Genomic DNA, 12325 nt, shown 5'->3' with positions numbered 1-12325 from the left:
ATGAAAGATTCGATGACATTTTAAATTAAGACACACTGACTTCGCTGTCTGATAATAGTGTAAGAAATAAATAGCCACGAGCATCTTAATATTTAAAAATGCATGTGGAACGCGCTGGAGAAAGGAGGGGGGGGGGGGGGCGTTCTACTTTACCAAGCTGTATCGTTAATGATAAATGAGTATACAATCAAAACTTCTAGCTGTGCTCGGCCCACCACTTTTGGAATGGCAGAAACGTCTCGCCGTCATATTTTTGCGTTTTGGGGGCAGTAACAAACCTACCACCCGACGGCGCTACCAGTGTCATGAAAGCAGCAGGACACGCCGTTGAACATTGTTTGCCAGCTATGGGTGTCTCCCGACATATTGTGGCATTATCAGGGTGGTTCCTATATTGTTGAAAAAAGAAAAAGAAACGCGGCTTGTATAAAAATATTTTAGTGCTGGAATCCCCTACGCATCGTATCATACTAAACTCCCGGGAAAAAACAGTGCCTGGAAGTAGTGCTTTCCCAATTCGGTTAAAGATGCGTTTAGTGGTGTATTTTAGCTTGTGAAATTTTAACCCGCAGCTTCTTTTTTTGTCAAAAAACACACCAAAACCTCTGGCGGCTCTGGCGGCTCTGGCGGCTTTGGCGGGAAGGTAAAACGGCGGGAGCCGACGCAGACGACGGAGTTAACTGAAAGCTGTACTTGAGACGACATCCTCCGTAAGGTAAAGCTAGCAGTGGAAGCACTTGATCGAAAGCAGACTAGGCCAGAGTCTGCTAGCTGCGCTCACCGCAAGATGGCGCCACAAGCACAGAGCTCGGTTAACACGGTCGTCGCTATCGGCATCCGCCCTTACTATTTCATTTCACTGATTTGATCCTTTGGCCTGTTTTTGAATGCATTGCATAAGAAGGAGGCAATACAATAAATAATACAGTTCAATCAAACAGCAAAAATAAAGCGCGCCATTGGTGTTGCCCTTATTTTCTGAGGAAAGCAGCTAAGTCTTGTATTTTGACAAGGTAAAATTAAGGAATAAAATATATAGTTGGTGATAATATGTGATTGTCACGTGAAGGCGTTAACATATACGGCTAATTTTAAGGCGAATTCCGGTATTGATAACAACCTATTTATCACCGGTGGGGTTTGAAACAAGTTTGAACAAGAAATGATAGGGGCAGATGACATGAAAGTTAAAGTTACGAAAAATAATAATAACTTTATTTCCACTTCAAGTAGTGTGGATGGCATGGAAAAAAGCTGCTGTCGCAACTTGACAAGCACCCCCCCCCCCCCCAGAGCTTGACATAAAATACAGAAACACTTTTCAAATTAAATAGGCACTCAAAAGTATATAACATTTCGAATAAAAAGCGTCGGGTAAAGTAATACTAATAGATAAGTTATAGATTCTTACACACATACACACAGATTGATATTACAATGAAACATACGTCGAGATCAATAATCAGTCAAGAAGCAATACAATACAATACATATATTACAGGTCACGCGACTAATCTATAATTATGGCATTTGGGCTATACAAAAATAAGTTTAAAGAAACTTCAATATAAATAGCATTAAAATGTGACATAAGTGGCTATAGTTTAGATTGAGGTTTATGCGTTGCTCTCATTGTTGGTATTTATTTTATTTATTTTATTTATTTATTACATGTTACCCCGCAGCGCCAAGAGGCATTATTGCAGGGGGGGGGGGGGGGGTGAGGATACATTTGCACAAGAATTACAGTTCTGACATGCAGAAACACACAGGAAAAAAAAAAAAAAAAAACAAGTTCGCAAAAAAAAATGACTAAAAGCAACAACGATTGTGTTGCAAAATTATAACACCTGAACAAATGGATCCACAATGGTATAAAACTTTAGCCAACAGTGTAATTTTCCGTACGAATAAAGATATGAAGACAGATAGCACAGTGTTACAGACCGAGCGTTCTGAATGCACATTCTCAAAGAGAAAATTCACTTTCCTTACTCCCAGCTATCACGTGACAGTTTATCAAAAAAATTATCAGACGATGGAATTGAAATAGTTTCCTCTGGCAATTCGTTCCATTGTTTAACGGTATTGGGGAAAAATGGTCCCAGCAGATTTTGCACCTTTCAGGTTGCCGTACATTATATGCTGGAATGTTCTTAATTAGATTTAAATAACAACAACAGCGCAATGTTGAGTAGCACTGCATTTCTATAAAGAAAGGTTAGCCTGATATTATACATTGTGAGTACATTAAGCATCTTAAGTTCGTTAAAATATTTAGTTGAAACGTACAATGGAACGTTTGTTATATTACGTACCGCCTTTTTTTGCGCCATACATTTTGTGGTAAGACATGCCAGTGTTTAGAAATCAGGCTATTGAGCTTCGTTATTTTTCTGTGGATGTGATATTCCGTGAAGTTTTGTGCGGACGTAAATTGTTCCGAGAAGAAAACGCCCAAAGATTTAATTTCTCGAACGAATTTCATGTTATCGCTTCCCAAACAGGGGTCTTTGAACATATGTGCATTTTCTTTCTCGGCCTAAAAACTACTGGTTGCTTGTTTTTTGTTAATGTCTAAGCAATTTTAATGCGTAAGCATTATACGCCCCATACCGCGAAAATCTGGCGTCGTCGGTGGCGTGACCGAGCACTGGTACCAAAAATAGCCGAAGGCGCAAAAAGTAAAAAAAGGTAAAAAATGCTCGGATTGACGTCATATTTCTCAGGGAGGTTCACAATGTAAATTAATTGCCTTGAAAAAAAATTAATTTGGTACATTCTGGTCTGGGTCGGACTTGAACCCGTGCCTTCGGAGTGCGAGACAAGCACGCTTCCCCAACTTCACGGCAGGTGTTTTTTGTTTTTTTGTTTTTTTATTACATGGAAAGTTTGAACGTGACCATCACATCACACCCAATGTAGCACAAAAGAACATTTGCCACGGCTTCACATAAAAATTCTTTCATTTTCAGAAAGCTAGCAGGTACCGGCAGATAGTCGGGCACAGTTTCACAGCCATCATGGACACTTTTGACTTGTGCTACTAATTGAATAAAATGCAATCGTACAGTTTTTGGTGCAGGAATAGCGTTTCATATATCCATTCAGGACCTCCATATGCTGTACAAGCCCAAGATCATGATGAGGTCGTATGGTACAATTTCACCCGGCGTGGTAGGCAGAAATCGAATTGAATGCGTTGAAATAGCAAGGTCTTTCTTTAAGGTTCGTTGCAGGACACGCCCGAAAAAAATCGCAACCCAGCAGTCGATAAAGATATGTTCGACAGTCTCTGGGGATTTACATAACAAACAGTTCACCATCCAGGGAGTAAATACCCCCGTTTCTTTTAGCCAGACTTTAGTTGGGAGTACGGAACAGTGCAACTTAAAGAAAAACGATTTGGCTGCTGGTGGGATGCCCATCCGTTTAACACGGAAGAATACATCCTGGCCTTGGCTATTAACAAAGAACGATCGATAAATTGATGTTGGAAAAAGAATATCCACAAGGTCACGTGATAGTTTTCTCCTGGTGACAGTTGCAAGGCAGTCCCTGTGAAATGTAACTACTATAAGATTGAAGGGGTGAACAACCTTTTTAAGATAACCCACTTATCCTGTGTTTTGGTCTTCATCCCCTGCTGATGATACCACAAAGGACGGTAGATAACATTCCAATGTACTCTGAAGCATCTCACGGAACAAAGGGGTCTTCTGGTCTCTCAAAAAAAGAAACCTCAAAACCAGCTGGCGTACAAACAGGTACGGGAGGCCTATCCCGCCGACTGCGAGGCGACGGAAAAGGTTTTCTCGTTGCATAGGCTCCCAGGAAGATTTCCAGATAAAAAGAGCGAATATACGATGGAACCTTTAAATGTTACACCCTGCGCAGTGGAGAACCTGCAGTACATACCAAAGCTTGGCCACGAGGAAATTATGCAGATTGTCGACCTTGTGAAAATTGACACATCGCGGAGGGCCCAGTTCTTTGCTCGCCTTTCCAGGTCTTTCGCCACTTCCGACCAATAAGTCGTGCTGTTCCTGAAGTGCTGCAAGGGCACTCCAAGGTAGTCACACGGTGTGTCGGCCCATTCAAATAGTCAGTTGGTGTCGTGGCCCATGAGCCATGCCAGAAGTCCTGGCACTTTTGCCAGTTCACGGCTGCTCCAGTGACAGCGCAGAAATCGCGCGTGAGGGCGACCGCGTGTTGAACACTTTCTTTGTCCTTGCACAGGTAGGCGATATCGTTCGCATAGGCCAGAATTCTGACTTCCGCACTCCGCTAGGTGCAACCAGTAATTTTATCGCTTTGAATTATGCTTTGGCACAGTGGTTTAATATAGAGGGCAAACAGGAAGGGGGCACAAGGGTAACCCCTGCCGCACTGAAGAGTTCACTGGCATGCTTTCCAAAACGCTATTATTCATAATTAGGCTCGTACGACAACCTATGTATGGCATCTGTGCCATACATGGGTTGTCGAAATTATTTTACTAACACCAACGTGCGCCAGAACAGTGGACAAAACTTCATGCTGAACGCGATCAAACGCTTTTTCAAGGTTCACTTGAAGCATTTCCACCTGGTCACCTGTTCTAGACACGGTTTCCAACACACCTCGGGCGACATGAATGTTGGTTTGTATGGCCCGACCCTTAATCCCACAAGTTTGATGGTCTCCAACTAGGTCTCGTGTAACAGTCTGCAGTCGCTGATGATATCCTGCGTCTTGCGGACTGGTGCCTGCGAGGCATCTACCCAGGTTGCATAGTTAGCGCACAAACGACCTACGACTGCTGATGCAAGTATCGCTGCGGTGTGCCTCCAAGATCACCAACCGAAAGGTTTTTATGGTTACCAGTCATTGGTGAACCACAGTGAAAAGGATGATGCTCTGAGGGACCTTACCGGAGTGACTGCCATGGTGTTCCTGACATTGTTGAATTTGTTGTCAAAGGTAAATAGAAACTCACTCAAAGGGGTGACACAGCAATTTAGGGTTTGAAGTTTATGAGCATGTTAACACAAGCTTGAAGCAAGTATGTCCCACTTAATGCTACTAAGCCTAGAGTTTTACTATCTGCCTAGTTTCAAGAGTAAATGCAGGATACTTCATTCTTTCTTGCCTTCAAAAAGCTTGGTGGCAAGGTCATGCGGGTCACATGTGACAGACAAGAGGATCAACCTTTCAGTGTGTTAGCTGAATGCAATACATTGATTAGGCCCGAGCACTGCATTGTCACTCTGTTCGGGCTCACGTAAAATTAATACCTGACTGGGCACGCCGTACCCAGCTTAGAGTCTGCGTCCAATCACCATGGACGGAAATCGCCGAGCTCCAAAGGCTAGCACACACTTGCATTTTATTACGTTAGGTGTAGAATGTATGCTTGCGAAAATCACGAGTCGCCTAGTAACAGGACAATGCTTGTCGTATTACAACGCACTGAAAGAAAGCAGGGCTGTGCAGAGATACTAAAAAAAGTATTCCGGAATAGAAATGTCGAGATACATGTGCTGAAAGCCTATAATACAAATACTGAGATGCAATTCTCGCTGACTTAACGCGATATTTGAGAGATACTTCTTCAGGTACGCCAAAAAAGTATTCTGTCATGTTTACTGTGGATATCACTCATTGTTAGTGGACCCCAAGTGCCAATGATGAGTTCTCATTGGTTCTCAGCTACGGTTTATTGCTTGTCAACACAACTGTGAGCACAGGCTTCGTGCAAACTTCCTCCGCAAAAATTTGCATCTGCCTTTCGCATCTGAACTAACCCAATTCGGTTGCAAATCTGTGAACCAGTCTTAACAATAGCCATGGCAGGGGTGGTCCTCATTGCTTTTCAAAGTTCTAAACTGCTGCGAGTCACAGTGTAGCATCTGGCTAGTGTTGGCAATTTGGCAACTAATGCGACACGTGTGAGGAGGGTCACGGGACTTCCTGATAAACCAGGAAGGGCACCTTGTTTTGTTCCTTGGTCTCAAAATCCTGCAATCTTCAGAGTCCATCATCTCGCCCGTGTCTTTTCCAGTTATTTAACTAGACGTATGCTTGCATGACCCATTTAAGAACACCAACTAGAAGTACAGTCAGCATCAAACTGAGCTGGCTCGTCGGAACACCGGGCGGACCGGCAAAAGTTTCGCATGGGGCTCCCTTGTCGCGGTAAGCCATTGCGAGCGAGACTGAAAAGACTGCCGCGATTTTAAGCACGGGGGAGGACGCTAGCAATGATAAGACATGCATCTGGGATGCCTCGCTTTGCATGTCTGGCTGTTGTATTTGATGCGTCATCTGGGAGAGCCGTGCGCCATTCATTGTCGCTTTTCTGTGTTTATTGTCTTTTGTGAATTTTTTCCTGTGTGAATTGCTAGACATGATAACCGTAGGGTGAGGGGACAAAAAAGACCGACATACATGAAGATTTTTGGAGCTTCGTGTCTGTTCGTCTTTTTTTGTCCCCTCGCTCCAGGGTTATCGAGTCTATCCTTAACCAGCTCACCTGCCTACTTGCTTTAACTTGAATTGCTAGTATTTTTTGTTTTTCTTTAAGCGAAGTCAAAACTACAAGCTATCTCTACGAGTTTAATGCCCTAACGTGACAAGTAACCTTAAACAACACACACACACACACGAGCACAAAAATGAATGGCAATGGTGCATTGAAACCGACAAGCCGACGTGCAACGAGCAGCTTCAAGTGCATCCTATGCGCCACTTATTTTTATTGCCGTCTTCCCCAGTGCGCGAGGTCGCAGCATTTCTTCCAGCCTTTCTCTCAATGGCTTATCGAGACAGAAGCGCCCCAAAGAAATTTTCGCCGCTCCGGCGAGCGTTCCAATGAGCCAGCTCATTTTGATGCCGACTGTATCTCTTAAATCTACCAGAAAGCTATCCTCACTACGAGAAAAAATGTTAGAACTTCTGAAGTAGCTGCACCACCTGGTTCTATTTGCTCGAAGCATGCATATTTTTAACCATGGTTACAAGTAAACCAAAGTAGGACATTTTAAGATTGTGACTGGTCGTGTAGGGATGCAGAAAATTTCCCTCTTCCCCCCCCCCCCCCCCCCCCCGCGTCCCTGCACGGCCAATTACGCTATTGAAATCCCTCTACCAGGTACTTCGGATAACTTTTAAACACGGTTAAAGATATACGCACTTTGAGCAAACGGGATCGGGTGAGGCAGCTACCATAGAAATTTTGAGATTTTGGCAGGTGCTCTCAATTCACCTGCACCGGTGCGGGAAGTGCTAGGCAGTGTACGTCCAGTGCGCGTTTTGGCATTCCGCTGAGAGACTCTGTCCAATTACGGTGGACAGCAATTGCCTAGCTCCGAAGGCTAGCGCACACTTGTATATCATTACGTTTAGGTGCAGAATGTATGCTTGCGGTGGTCTGTTGTAGACACGTGTCACCTAGTAACAGGACGATGCTTGTCGTATTACAAGCAAACCCTGTGACCAAATGGATGTGGCTGTGGGGCCTAAGACAACAGATAATTGGACGCATGCTCTTTATTTACAATGCTAAGTCATGTTGTCACGGCAAGCGGAATTGTCTAAGTTAGCGACTCCGCAGCGGCTGTGTTCAGCTTCTGCGCCATCAGTCTAGGAATGAAAACACGTTAATTCCCAGCAAAGCTACGAAAGATCATGCGCAACACTTCAGAAATGCAAGTCGCATCTCAATAAATACTGCCCGCGCCAAAGCCTCTCTTATTCTGTCCGCATTCGCGACATGGTGAATGCCTAAACATAATGAATCGGTGAGAAGGACGCTGTCCCACAAGTTCAGCAGATTTGCACCATTGCTGTAGTTAATGATCGTCGAGCCTGTCCGTGGGGATTAAACTAGTCGCAGAACATTAGCTTTCACTCATCACAACCAGAGTCTGCGTGTACATCCGGTCTCCGTGTCTCATTACATTCGCCATTTGTACTTCTGCCATACGTCACTTTTCAGCATGGTTCTCAGACAGCCGAGATGAGACTGGCGAGCTGGTCGGACCAGTTGGGGGTTGAGAAAAAGAGCAGTAGGATTCAGTCGATCAGAGACAGAATTCGCAGACAAAAATTTTACTATCGTAAAAGATGACAATTTTCTGGGAATTATTCTTATCACCACAGAGTGACGCAAGCTTCGTGTAGTAGTGAAGCCAATAGCTAGTGGGCATTCAGCCATTGGAGTTTGCTAGATACTCTTGGCAGCTACAAGGAACTTCGGTTAAGATTTCACCGCACTTCGAGCAAAGACGTCTGGTCAAAGAAAACTTTATTGTGTTTACAAAAAAAAAAAGTATTTTCGTTCCAGGTGCGTGAGGAGCGATACTTGAATCTGGGCATGGAGAGCAAGCTCCTGCTTTTTCTGGTCATGATGAAGCATGGACTGACCTTCTCTGCCTTGGGTGTATTGTTTGGTATCCACCGAACCAGTGCGTCGCGCATCTTCTACACGATTCTAGATGTGCTCTATGTTAGTACGCAGGGATGGAACCAATGGTTTTCTAGAGATGTTGTTCATGCATCAATGCCTGCATCGTTCCAGTTGAAGTATCCTAATTGTAGGGTTATCGTCAACTGCAGTGAAGTTCGGATTGAAAAACCGAGCAAAGTCTCTGACAGAATGAACTGCTGGAGTAATTACAAAAGTGACTTCACGCTGAAATTTCTTGTTGGCATCACGCTATCTGGGTACATCGCATTTATTTCAGATGTTTATGGCGGAAGGGCAAGTGACACTTACATCATAGCAAACTCTCGGTTGGTTAACCTGCTAGAACCAGGTGATATGGTTATGGCCGACAAAGGGTTTCCTCACGTGAAGTGCGACTTGGAGAGTAAAGATGTGACTCTCGTTATGCCACCATTTGCAAGAGCTAATGAACAGCTCACGGAGGCAGAGATGAAGGAGACATACAAGGTTGCATCTCATCGAATTCATGTTGAGAGATGTATCCAGCGGATTAAGAGTTTCGCAATCTTGAGCCAGAGGTTGACGCCAGAACTCAAATGCCACATAGACAAAATTCTACATGTATATAGCATGCTCGCGAACCTGCAAGGTCCCGTCATTAAGACTCTGAGAGTTTCGAACAGAAATCTGTGCTTCCGATAAAGTACACGGTGCGAAAAAAGACGAAGACCGACGAAAAGGAAGCAGATAGGATGAGAGGACGAAAATTAGCATTTGTCGTGTTTGTTCCTTTTTCATCAGTCTGTCATTTTGTGCAATCAGTCTTCGTTTTGCACGCCGTGTATTATATAGTAAGCATGAACCAACTTGCCCACGTTGCCACTATGATTGAGAAATAAATGGTCACACACGTTTCATTTGTGATATTTCGACTGGACATTTGCACTTCGTATTCCATACAGAACAATTTTTCACATATCAGCACTACTCTAGCTGATTAGAGGCTTTGCCGCCTCAGAACAGCTGGAAAATAGTGCCTGAAAAAAAACAAAAAAACATTCCAGCTTTGGCACAACTTTCTTCAAGAACGGCGTGTCCTTCATTACTTTTACACACATGGTCCCCTTGGGTGAGCAGACATAGAAGTCGCACACGTTCGCACCAACAATATACATGCTGACTTGGACCTGTCTGTAGTACACATGGCTTTCTTGCAGCTTCAGCTTTTTCCCCTCGTATTGCAGGTAGTCAACGTTAATATTCTCGTCAACTACAGGCTTGGTCTCGCACCTGGAAGGACACTTGATCTCTAGGAGGCGGATTTCCCCGTTCTCTTCCACCAGTCCGTGGGGGCTGCAACACAACCACGGCTGTGGGACGCACACAAATCCTACTTGTATCACCTTTTTCTTTTCCGAGGACTCGTATTCTCTCCTGGCTTCCGGTTCTTTCGCTACACCATAAGAACATGAGGCACTCTTGAATGACCGTGGTGAGGCAAGGTCTTCGGCCAGGGTATCGAAGTCATCTGTACGTATTTTCACTCTGTGAGCCTTGGAGCTTGCAGAGATTCTTGCTGCCCTCAAACGGTGCCATTGTGGGCATGTACTTTGAAGTATTGTCTCTCGTGTAATCTCTTTGCACTCATTCTCGCTGACCCTGAGAGCAAAAAGAATGTCGTCACATAGATCCTCACTCAAAATGTCATCTGCGCCAAATATTACCCGCGGTTGTCCGACACGAGGTAGAAGCTTGTTGAGACTTTTGAGGTTCTCCTTCACTTGATCCTCTTGACGAAGCATAATGCCTAACGGGCAGTTGGAATTTACAATGAACGCTGTCACCGGTTGTCCCTGCAGCCGGCCATCCGGTAGCGTCGATGCGAACATTTCTGAGAATAGCACACCCTTGTTGTACATTCCAAGCTGCTTTGCCGATGGCCTCTTCCACACATTTGTTATGGACGTCTTTGTGGAAGTGTCCTCCCTGTTCACATATGCCACCACTGCTGTCGTGTTCTTGCACTGGCCGCATGTGCCACCTCTACAGGTGCCGTGGGCCTCTGTTATCCTGCTGCTGTTGTCCAGCTGATGACAAAAAGAAAACGTGGATGTAAGACTCCTTAATGTCCAGTCAAGTTCATGCAACATTGTCATTATGAATATCATCAGCACCACACGTTCTCCTGTGCGCCTGGTCTTTTTTTCGCAACAAAAAGATCAGGCTCAAAAATATACAACAGCAGGGCAGAAAGTGCAGGAATTTGTTTTTGTTAGGTCGACCAAGGGTTGGAATAGGATGAGTGAGAAAACCGTACAGAAAATGCTGATACATTTATTCCGTTAACGTTCGCCTCCCTCGCGAAAATGGGAAGTGTGAGGAAACTGTCTTTGCAACTCTGATCGGACGTGCGGTCCGACTCTAGGCAGCAGCGAAATGATCCCGCTTTAATAATAAAGGCGAGGTCACATTTCGCAGTGGGCTCGAGTCTAGCAATCGATCGGAGTTGCCGAGGCCCTACAGGTGCTGCATAAGTTTTCTGATCAAATAGCAAGGCTCTTGTGGCTTTTGTCATCGTAGCACCCACTCTCGAGATTTGTTTACCCATATCTCTCGGCGCTCGATACGATCGAGTCAGCTACGACGAGGAAGAGCTGGCGTGCACAGAATTCAGCGAAGAAACTAGAAGGCAGTTAAGTGAAGGCAAGATAAACAAAGAAAGAGATTGTTACACACCGCAACAAATTGAAGCGAAACATTTCGCGAAAAAGACTCCGTGCAAATTGCCGTGACCCGAAAGGGTAAACATCATTCCCAAGATTTCATCTAGGCAGTCGGTAATCCCGAATAGCTCTAAGATTCTGAAGGAGACAGTACTAGTAAATACGAATAAATAATTATGTGAGCATGAAAGAACGGGCACTTACTTTGATTGTTATGGAGTAAGCTTCTTAAGAGACGCTCGCCTGTCGCACACACCTTGCCCTCAGGACCGACGACGCCGCCGATACTCTCTCGTTAACGTCGAAGACGTGGCCACTTTCGCAGAGATCTTCACCCTTTTTCGTTGTGGCATCGCGAGACATGGAGCCTACTAGGACGTCTTTAAAACCGGCTCGAAGTACCAAGCCTTCGACTGCGGACGCCTGCGCCGCCATAGCGTCCTGGTGCAAAGGGCGCCTGCAAGCTGCCGGACGAGTCTCGCCGATGCAACTCCAGCCATGCCGCCAGTGGCGCTGCGTGCAGCCCCACCGCGCCCCCTATAGTTCCCGCACGGAGTGTATAGAGCGTCCACTGCCGCTTCAATTTCTGGTAGTCTGATAGGTTCTTCGAGGTTTTCTATCTGGTTTTCTGATAAACGAGGTAGCAACGATATTACTTTTTGTAAGGCCTTCGTCTTGCACAGCAGCTCTAGTTCCCAGGAGCGAGTGATAGTGCTGACGAAATACATAATATATACCGTCTGTGTCAACATTTATTGTTTTGTTGTGTTCCATTTCCAGAATTCCCTTTTTTTAAAGCGTGTCGTCTTTCGACTTCCATCGATTTTTTTTTGTCGGCTGCTCTCCCAGAAAAAACCTTTCAGATCGTGCACGGACAACTGCCCCCTGATACCGATCCTGATAAAGGTTATCGAGCTGGGTTTTAACGTATGCAATATCTTCGATGCCTTGTCCTGGGTTTTTGCTTTCAAGCTCGTGTAAAAGGCGCAAGTCATTGCGTAGCTCCCTTTCTCTTTTCTTTTTGTAGTACCTGAGTATACTCGATCTTTCAATTGCTTGCGGCTTCACATCTTCCTTGACCGCTCCCACGTCTCACGAAAATGCTTTACTCTGCCAGATAATTGTTGTAGCATTTATTTTGTATCAACAACAAACGTTTCGTCTTAGAGGAGCG

The 12325-nt window shown here is 44.8% G+C and overlaps 1 pseudogene; it reads left to right on the top strand.

Annotated features, from left to right (window-relative positions):
- The first annotated feature begins 4719 nt into the window (after positions 1-4719).
- On the top strand, positions 4720-9130 carry LOC120843866 (annotated as a pseudogene).
- Positions 9131-12325: the final 3195 nt, after the last annotated feature.

The sequence above is a fragment of the Ixodes scapularis genome, unplaced genomic scaffold (genome assembly GCF_016920785.2).
Source record: "Ixodes scapularis isolate PalLabHiFi unplaced genomic scaffold, ASM1692078v2 PGA_scaffold3__209_contigs__length_174095766, whole genome shotgun sequence".
Classification (NCBI taxonomy): Eukaryota; Metazoa; Arthropoda; class Arachnida; order Ixodida; family Ixodidae; genus Ixodes; species Ixodes scapularis.
Note: the sequence above shows the minus strand (reverse complement) of the source record. Positions and strands in the feature narration are given on the sequence as shown.